An 8971-nucleotide genomic window follows, 5' to 3' on the forward strand; every position below is an offset into this window, starting at 1 on the left:
GATTGCATGGTTTTCGGCAAGGAACGTTACATTTTTCGGCTCCGGCATTTATATCCAGACTGTGCAGGTGAGGATTCAGAAATACGCTCAAGGACAATTCAACAAGACATAGGCTACAGTACGTCTGTTGAACAGTGGCATTGCAGGGATCAAACTGGTGATCCTTCGATAGGGAATTCTTCTAATGTTGTGATCATTTGTTGCCAGACCAGAAAGCAGAGCTATGGAGAAAATTACACATTTTAGAAAAGTATCACATAACATAATCGCAAGATTTTCTCAGGATCTAGTCCAGAGTGCCAGTTGATTATTTAAATGATTCACTGTACTTCAGAAATACCAGCAATTTGTTTTATTTCATTTCCTTTGAAAACATCGAATGATCACTTCTCTCGGGCATGTTCTGTTTCGAAAAGGTGCTGAGAGCAGTTGCTGCAAAAGTAAGGAAAGACCGAGAAAGTGAGTCGTTACCCAACAAGTTATCTCCGGACTCTGGTGCAGCAGTAAAAGTACTAACTCCTACAATGTCTTTGCTTGTCTTCAAATACAGTATGTTCTTGTAGGGATCTGTTAAGTGTCAATTTTTAAAGTTCCTTATTGTTAATGAGTTAATTGTGATTATGTGATAAAATTACTCAGAGAGAGTTTTTAAATTAAATCATAATCTAAGACAGAAATCTTTCTTAGCTGCTAAATTGTTACTTTACAAAGTTTTCTGAATTAACCAACTTTTACGTCAGAAGATAATTTAAAGGAAAAGCTTAAAATAATGGTCTAATTATTTATTCAATACAGTTTGGAAACTCTGGACATCAGATGCATGGATATCCTGATTTGTGTACCATTATAGGACACAGTTAAATAACATTAGACCCCATGGAAACTGTTTATCAAGTAGATAATGTAATTCCTACAGCTCCATACATTGATGATGTATGCTTAATTAAAGTGCAACCCCTGTCTTCCTCTAACACTACATGTGCTCCCATGTGACCTCTTAGTTCAGCTGTGGAGGATTCAAAGAGAAGAACATAAATTTCCAGGACCAGATTCCTTCAGTCAAAGAAAGGAACTGGCCATAGATAATGTTTCCTAGTGTCTCCATGACTAAACATTATGGCACAGTTAATGGTTAGGATCTCAGTATTTACCCTCCATTAGGTCTTAACACACACAGTAACAAACGCACACAGGCTGGCATAATGACCAAGTGACCTGCACATCACTCACCTCCACAGGCCTCTCACTTAGAGGTAAGCAAACAGGCACAGAGAAACACACACATCACCAAAAATTATACCTTCACAGAGAGGTAAGTAAACATACACACACACAGACTGGAGCAGAACAATGTCTAACACCCACCCCCTCTTTTAAACCCACAAAGAAGCTCGCTCAGCCTCTTCACCTGCCTGACTTTATGGATCTCAGTGCTGCAATTAGGCTTTATTAGCCATTCTCTGAATGACACAGCACAATAGCTGCCCTAATTGAAGAGAAACACATTGATTGGAGGTGTTAGCCCTTCAAACTGGGCAGGAATGGAGGATTGAGGTCAGAAATGTTCACATCAGAGATTGCAGATTACAGTCTTTTGTCGGTGGTTGTCAGAACACTATAGCTGTTTTTTTTCTCATTTAAAAGCACATGAGTTCAATTAATCTCTAGATATTCATACAGTGATCAGTTTGTAATTTTCATTGCTATAATTTATCCATGTATGCAATTCCACATGTAACTTTTCTATGTTATGCAATTACAGAAATCAAAATTGTGCTCTCACAATTTCCCAAAAAATATCACCAGTGTGACGTTTGATTAAGTTAGTAAGAATCTGACACTAATATTTCTGGAGGAACTCTGACTGCATGTGTGAATGTTAGAATTTGCAAAATGCAGACTTTAGAAATAAACGCGTCCCTTAGTAATGAATAAATGTCTCATGTGGAAAAAGAAACTGCAAAAATGCAATGTACAGGGCTAATAAGCATATTTTTTCCCTTAAATGTCTGATTTGTTTCCTGGTATAATTATTTCCATGGGGCATTACCAGTGGTGGGAGGCCAAAGTACCTCTGGATGCAACCGAATAAACCTACAACTAATCAGAGCAACGGAAATCGAGCACTCATCGTATGAAAAAAGTCCAGTTGTTTGTTCTTTACCATATACCATCCTTTGCTTACACTAACACTGTCTCAGCAGTGGCCTCAATCTCCACATAAACAGCAGCCATGTTGGAAGTGTTCCATCGGCACTCCTCTCTCCAGCCATTGTTACAAACCCTCTTGATTTTAAACAGTGCAATGGTTGTGATTGGCTCGACCTGTCTCAGGATGGATGGAAGTTTGTCCGAATGGGAGGGTGGCCAGGCTCATCTGCAAGAGCAAATAAACATGAACTCGCTGATTGGTCTGGTTTCCAGGCGACTTGATATGCACTCCAATTTTTTTTTTTTTTTATCATTATTGATTTCTTCTCGAAAAGCAAAGTAAAGAAAAAAAGAACATCCACACATCCACACAAAACTGCAAGTAAGACACGGTAACAGTAAATCACTGGACCCTTCTAGGTAGTAGCTCTCACTAAATTGGAGGGTTGCAGACAGAAGTTGAGACTTTCTGCCAAATGTGTGAAATGTAAATGTGAATGGATTGGAGTGGAAATCGTAATGTTATGCATTTTGGCAGAGGTGGAGCTGTGTGTTTCTTCTATGGCCTGTTAGCTGTTCTGTATCATTAGCGCAGTGTTGAATGGTATGGCAGCTTGTTAGAAAGGGACAGGGGTTGGGTAAGGGGAGAAGGGAATGGTCCATTGGGCACAGTTGTGTGTGTATAAGTGTGTGTGTGTGTGTGTGTGTAGTCAAGGGTCAGCCAGAGGGGATACGATGTGACTGTCACAACTGACCGCTCTGCGACCACAGACACCAGTCGACCAGCCACTAGTATTTGTTTGTGTGTGTGCGTGTGTGCAGAGACAGCAAGGGCAGTCCAACCTCTCTTACGCACTCTTTCACTATCCAGACTGTTACAGCCAACCGCACGATGACCCCTGGGCCCCTGCATGGACAGTGATGTGTGTGTGTGTGTATGTGTGTGTATGTCTGTGTGCGTGTGTTTTGTGTGTGTGTGTCCCAGACAGAAGAAAGCTGTCAACTACCCACACAATCACCCAGGATTCACCTAAATAAACAGTGATGTGAATGGAGAAGAGATTTTATAGAGTCAGGTGTGTGTGTTTGTGCATATAAGTGCACCTCTGTCACAAATGACCGCACACTCACCTGGCAACTAAAACCGCCCCAGTGAGAAGATTTTGTCCTTGTATTCAAATCGCTGATCCTGTATAGTGAATGATGGGGTTGGGAAAAATCTATCCAGAAATCCACTGTTATTTATCAATGTGTGCTGCTTGTTCCATTACAATTCTATATGCAGTGTATTGGGTGATAAAGTGTTGTACTTTACTCCTGTGTGTACCCACTTTCCCTCTGCCTGCTGCCCGACGTTGTGAGTCCCTGTCTCTTCAGCTCAAATCTGGGTTAAAACGATTTTGAGCTTGTGATGTTCACAATTAATTCCAAAGTTTGTAATTAGAAATTAGGATTATGAAACTGTAAAATACATCTGAATTTACATTGCTATATGATTAATTTGTATTTGTAAAAGAAAATAGAGGCTGTGTGAAAAAAGTGGAAAATGTCTGTGTGATGCAAACTCAGGCCGCAGAAGAGTCACTGCCATAGTGAGTCTATATTTATTTCTTCACCTCTAGATCATTACATGAATGCCAAATATTACTTCATTCACTCCCACCTGTAGTGGGATGCAGTATGTGGTTAAGATGGAGCTTGGGCTTCCTGATGCCAGAACTGAAATCAGTGGTGACATGTAAAGCCAGATAACAACATGCACGATCACACTGCACAGCCACGTTTTCTGTCCCTTTTCTGAAAGACTAAACCTGATGGTGAGGCAATAGCCATAAAGAAAGATAGGATTATAAATTGTGTATGTTGAACACATATAGGTTTATATTCAGAAGTAGACAAGAATACTGCTGCAGATAAAAGACCAAATTTTTGATAGTGTCTCCTCAACATTATTCATGGAGAGCAGTTAAAGAGTCAACACATGAATGTCAGGATTTAAAAGAATGAAAAGTGGGGAACAGATGAATCCTTGTTCGTTTTCACACAAGCACAGCTGGTCAGTTGCTGCAGCAATGGCAGTTTATATACCAGACTAATATTTTCTCAGCTGGCAATTCAAGCTAATTCAAGCAAGGTTCAATTAAAAAAATATTTTGGACTCTGGATTGAAAAAAACACAAAACTGCTCACGATAACAAATCAGAATAACACTATTATCACTATGTTTAACAACTGGGTTTCCCAACAGGAGACTTCAGATTTTCAGTTTTACCCAGGCTAAATATCCGCTCTGGGATAAATACAGTAGCCACACTTAAGCAAGTATATTATGAACTGTATGCCAGTCTGAGAAGAACAATGCTGTGAGCTGACATTCCTTCTGCAGCTGTTTTATGCGTTCACACTCACGTATGGGAACCTCCACCTGAGAGCAGGCTTGGAATTTACCTGACGATGCTAATGCTTGCTGCTGTGGGCAGCAGGAAATTGCAAAAGGGTGATAAGGTGTGGGAAGCTATTAAGCTAATAACGTATTAATGCATGCACGCATAATGACATAAACACTGACTCTCAGAAACACTACACATACACATGCACATACATAATACAGTGTTTCAAGTGTGACCTGACCCTATGGTTTGTTTAGTTTTTGAATGTGACCTAAACACCTGACAGTGTTGGCGAGTACTATTGTTCCTCCTGCTGGTTCTTTTAAATAGAAGCTTATAGGAAGCAATGAACAATGACTGTTACATGACCTGCTAATGGATCCAGCAGTCGCTCCACGCTTGTGTATATGCGTGTGCACAGTGTGTATGCATGTGTTTGCGTGTTTACAAGAGAGAGGGAAAGGCACAGAAGAAGCGATAAGCACAACATAGTACTTGTGTGTGCGTGTGTGTGTCTATGTGCCATCACGCAGATTAAATAAAACATATGGTCTTTAAACAGAGTGACACAACAGCTCTCAGGTCTCAGCATGCATTCCTTTTACAGGACATAATCCGAAATGGCCCGTAGTGTCTGGTATCTGTATTGTGACTGGGGAAATGCTTTCATGTCCACATTTTCCAGATTGACATTTTAAGCATTGGCCTGATGCTCCTTTACAAATTCATTTACAGTCTGTCCAACATGAGTTACTTCTAAATGGCCCACATTAAAAGAACGAAAAGAAAGGAAGCGAAGGGTCAGAGCTGCAGCAGTCTGACAGTAGATATAACAATTATACCTCTGTTCCTAAAGAAGAACTTGGAAAGCAACCAAGAAGCAGGCAGATTAATTATCATTTCAGACATGCCAGTGTGTGTGTGTGTGTGTGTGTGTGTGTTTGGATGGAGAAGTGGTTAGGTTGTGTGAGTCACAGTTACCGCAGCATATATTCCTGGACATTCTCTCGCATACTGTTTATACAGTGTTGAACTGTATGTGTGTATGTGTTTTCTCACACACACACACCCCCAACCCTCTTTCACATTCTATATATAACATCTCCTTCCTTAATTGTTTCTTTCCTTTCTCTGCTTGTCTGCTGTCCTGCATTGTCCCTCTGCTCTTCACCACCCTGGTGTCAAACTTTATGAAATACCACATGCAATGGCAGGAACACATGTGATTAACTGCAAACTAGTTTTCTCACAGACAAAATCTTAACAGTTAGCAAAGATCGGCATAAACTGTTCTTCTTTTTTATTTATTTTTTGATTAAAATCAGTTGGCATTGAAATAATGGGGCAGAGGTGAACTTGTGGATGGATGGAAGTATGCATTTTGCCTTCAGTGTGTGAGCACTTGACCATCAGATCATAGATTTAATTCATCATGCATTACCTCTGCCAAGGAGGTTGTGTTTTCAGGAAAGTTTATTTGTCAGCAAGATATAAAAAAAAGTACTGAACTGATCTGCACTGAACTTGTTGAACGATTGGGCCATGGGCCAGGAAAGAGCCCATTAAATTTTGGGCCAGATTTGGATCATCTGAGTTTTTTTTTCTTTGAAGTCTGTTGTATGTTGTTTGACACATGGCCTTGGCAGAGGTCTACACTCTCTGAGAGCCCTTGTAATTTCCTTATTAAATTGATAAAATTAAACCAGCACGTCTCTTGGTACTCAAGTCCATAAATTAATTTAAATGAAATATCAGAGTAATCCAATGTGATGTCATGAATATTTGCCAGGGTTTTGACTTCATTTGCACGAGTTCTTTGTCCGTTTTACTATGTAAAATACAAATACGACAAATGGGACGGAAAAGTTTTTTATATTTTTCACCTGTCTGTATGAGCAACAGACCTCTGCATGTTTAATCTGAGCCCATCCCCCACCTCCTGCCCTCCTGTCAGAGATGTTAGCCGGACATTTAGCTCTATGTACATCTTTTTCTTTCATCTTCCCCTCTCCCCTCCCTCTGTCAGAAACATTAATAGGGGAGCTCCCAGCCGAGCCCTCGGTCCCCTCCCTCCCTCTGATGCTCTCCTCTCCCCCTCCACTTTGTCTTTGCCATCTCTTTTACCATCCCTCACTCTGATTTGATTGGCATTTCATCAGACACTTGGAAGTACCAAACCTTGACCTGCTGCTTCTCACAGTAGCCAACAGTATTTTTTATTAACCTCTTATCTCCTGCCTACACCCCTTCCCTCCATTACCAGAGTAACATGTAGCATGTTTTTAACAACAACACATTATTGTCAAATAATAATGATACCTAAACAAATGACACTGTGAGAGATAGCATGTTGCTTCTTGTGTCTTGTGGAGATGTTTGCTGTTTGTTTATTTGGTGCGACTGCCCATTTTACAATCTACCACTGTGAGAAATAATACAGACTAATACTAGGAAATAATAGTGATAAATCATAACTTAACTGATCTATTTTGGAGTTTAAAAAATTGCACCTGTTGCATGTTATTAGGAATTAGCCATATCAAACCTAGGAATCCTAAGGTGAAATGAGGGGAAGTCAACCGACATTGATCCTCTCAATCATTTGTTTCAAGTGCTGTCTCAGATTTTACTGTATAAGGTAATGATTTTTCAAAGTGTACAGTAGGATCTAAAAATGTTGTCTGATTCTGCAGCATTTACAAAAGTATCTGTGTTGGTACAGTTTGTGTTTCTATGGGACTTGTGTGCCAATCAAACATATAGAAATATTGAACATGCAATGTTTTTTCTACCTTTCTCTATCCCTCTTTTTACTGAGGGGCACAGCAGATCATTAAAAATAGGTAAGAACGCACATTCTCCAGCTCACCTCACTTTTATGTTATCTCAGATGTTTGACACGGAGATAACCAAACCCCTTGGACAACATCAGTGTCTCTCCACTTTAGGTTGTCAGCAGCAAACTTGCAACACTGAAACCTCTTTACACAAACATTCACTCACACACACACACACACACACACACACACACACACACACACACACACAGTCTCTCTCTCTCCTTCCTTAAGTCAAAAGGGTCGGTCTCTGTTTGATCCCCTGTGAAGTTTATCTCCTAAGCCCCTAAGTCAACACTTGAAGTTGACAGACTCAATTTCCTCCAAATGATCCAGGCAGTGACTGTCCACAACCAGGTAACAGCAGTTGACCCGGGTCACAACAGAAAGTCTGTGGTAGTTCATACACTGAGGGAGGGATATTCCGGCGTAAGTTTAACCCATGGTCCAACGCACCATGACACCGATTTAGACCCCCCTCGAGAGATGAAGTCTGCTAACAGCTAGCTTCTCTAGTTATAGCAACTTCAGCAATGACCACACCATAACAAACAGCGCAGTCTATTTCTCCACGCGCAAACCGCAATCAAAAAGCCACTCATAGCCACAAGTAGGCTTAAAGCAGAAGTAAGCGCGATCCGGTCGTTTTGGCTAACTTCCTGTCAGTGGATGGAGTTAGCAGTCCCCGCCCTCGTCCCTACGTCACCACATTCACGCGCATCCCTTGGCTGCACACACAGAGAGGACCGCCCCTTTATGCCGCTCTCTCTCCTCATTGGATAAAGGTTGTAGGATACAAGGAATTTTTTCTCCTCGGCTTACAGCAGAGCAGAGTGACTGACAGACAGACCCGTGTTTCAGACCAAACACTCTATATAAGTGATTGCTGTCGGAAGATATAACTATTTAAGACTTAAATATTCCGCTTACTTCTGCTTTAATGCTCAGAACAGCACCAAACGTCATCAACAGTACAAACAGGGTCCCAGCACATAATACGAGGCATCAAACATCTGTTAGCTTAGCCTGGTTTCTATTGAAAAGAGACAAAAACAACTCACCCACTCTCCTCCAGTTATACGTTATGCAGCAACTTTCCGCATCCAGGCACTGACAACACACGTCCGAGGCCGACGGGCAGCAAACATCTGGTCTCAGCGGCCATGGTCAGGCAGCCAGTGACCACACATTATTGACCACTCGAACCCACCAGGCCCAGCACCTAGACTCCACCAGCAGCTCTCCCTCTTTCACTTTTCTCCTCCATTTCCTTCAGCTTGTCTTCAGTAAACTCAGTCTCAAACTGATAAGGGCGCCCATCGAAATGAAACCAGTCGTCTTTGTTCTCAAACTCCATAAACTGAGCCGTGTTGTGTTGTCCCTTCTGTGATGTCTGCTTGCCATGGTTGTATCCGCTGGCGTGGAGGCGATTACATTACCGAGTGAGGTAACGTAGAGTCCCGCAGCTCAAGGATGAAAATGTGTGATTATCACTCCATACAATGCAGTCAAAGTTCCTATGTATCTGGGCTATCGGGTTATAAAAGTTATTATCGAGTGTTCACAGGGAAAAGGACGGAATTGGGTCATTCT

This window comes from Trachurus trachurus, assembly GCF_905171665.1.
Source record: "Trachurus trachurus genome assembly, chromosome: 4".
Classification (NCBI taxonomy): domain Eukaryota; kingdom Metazoa; phylum Chordata; class Actinopteri; order Carangiformes; family Carangidae; genus Trachurus; species Trachurus trachurus.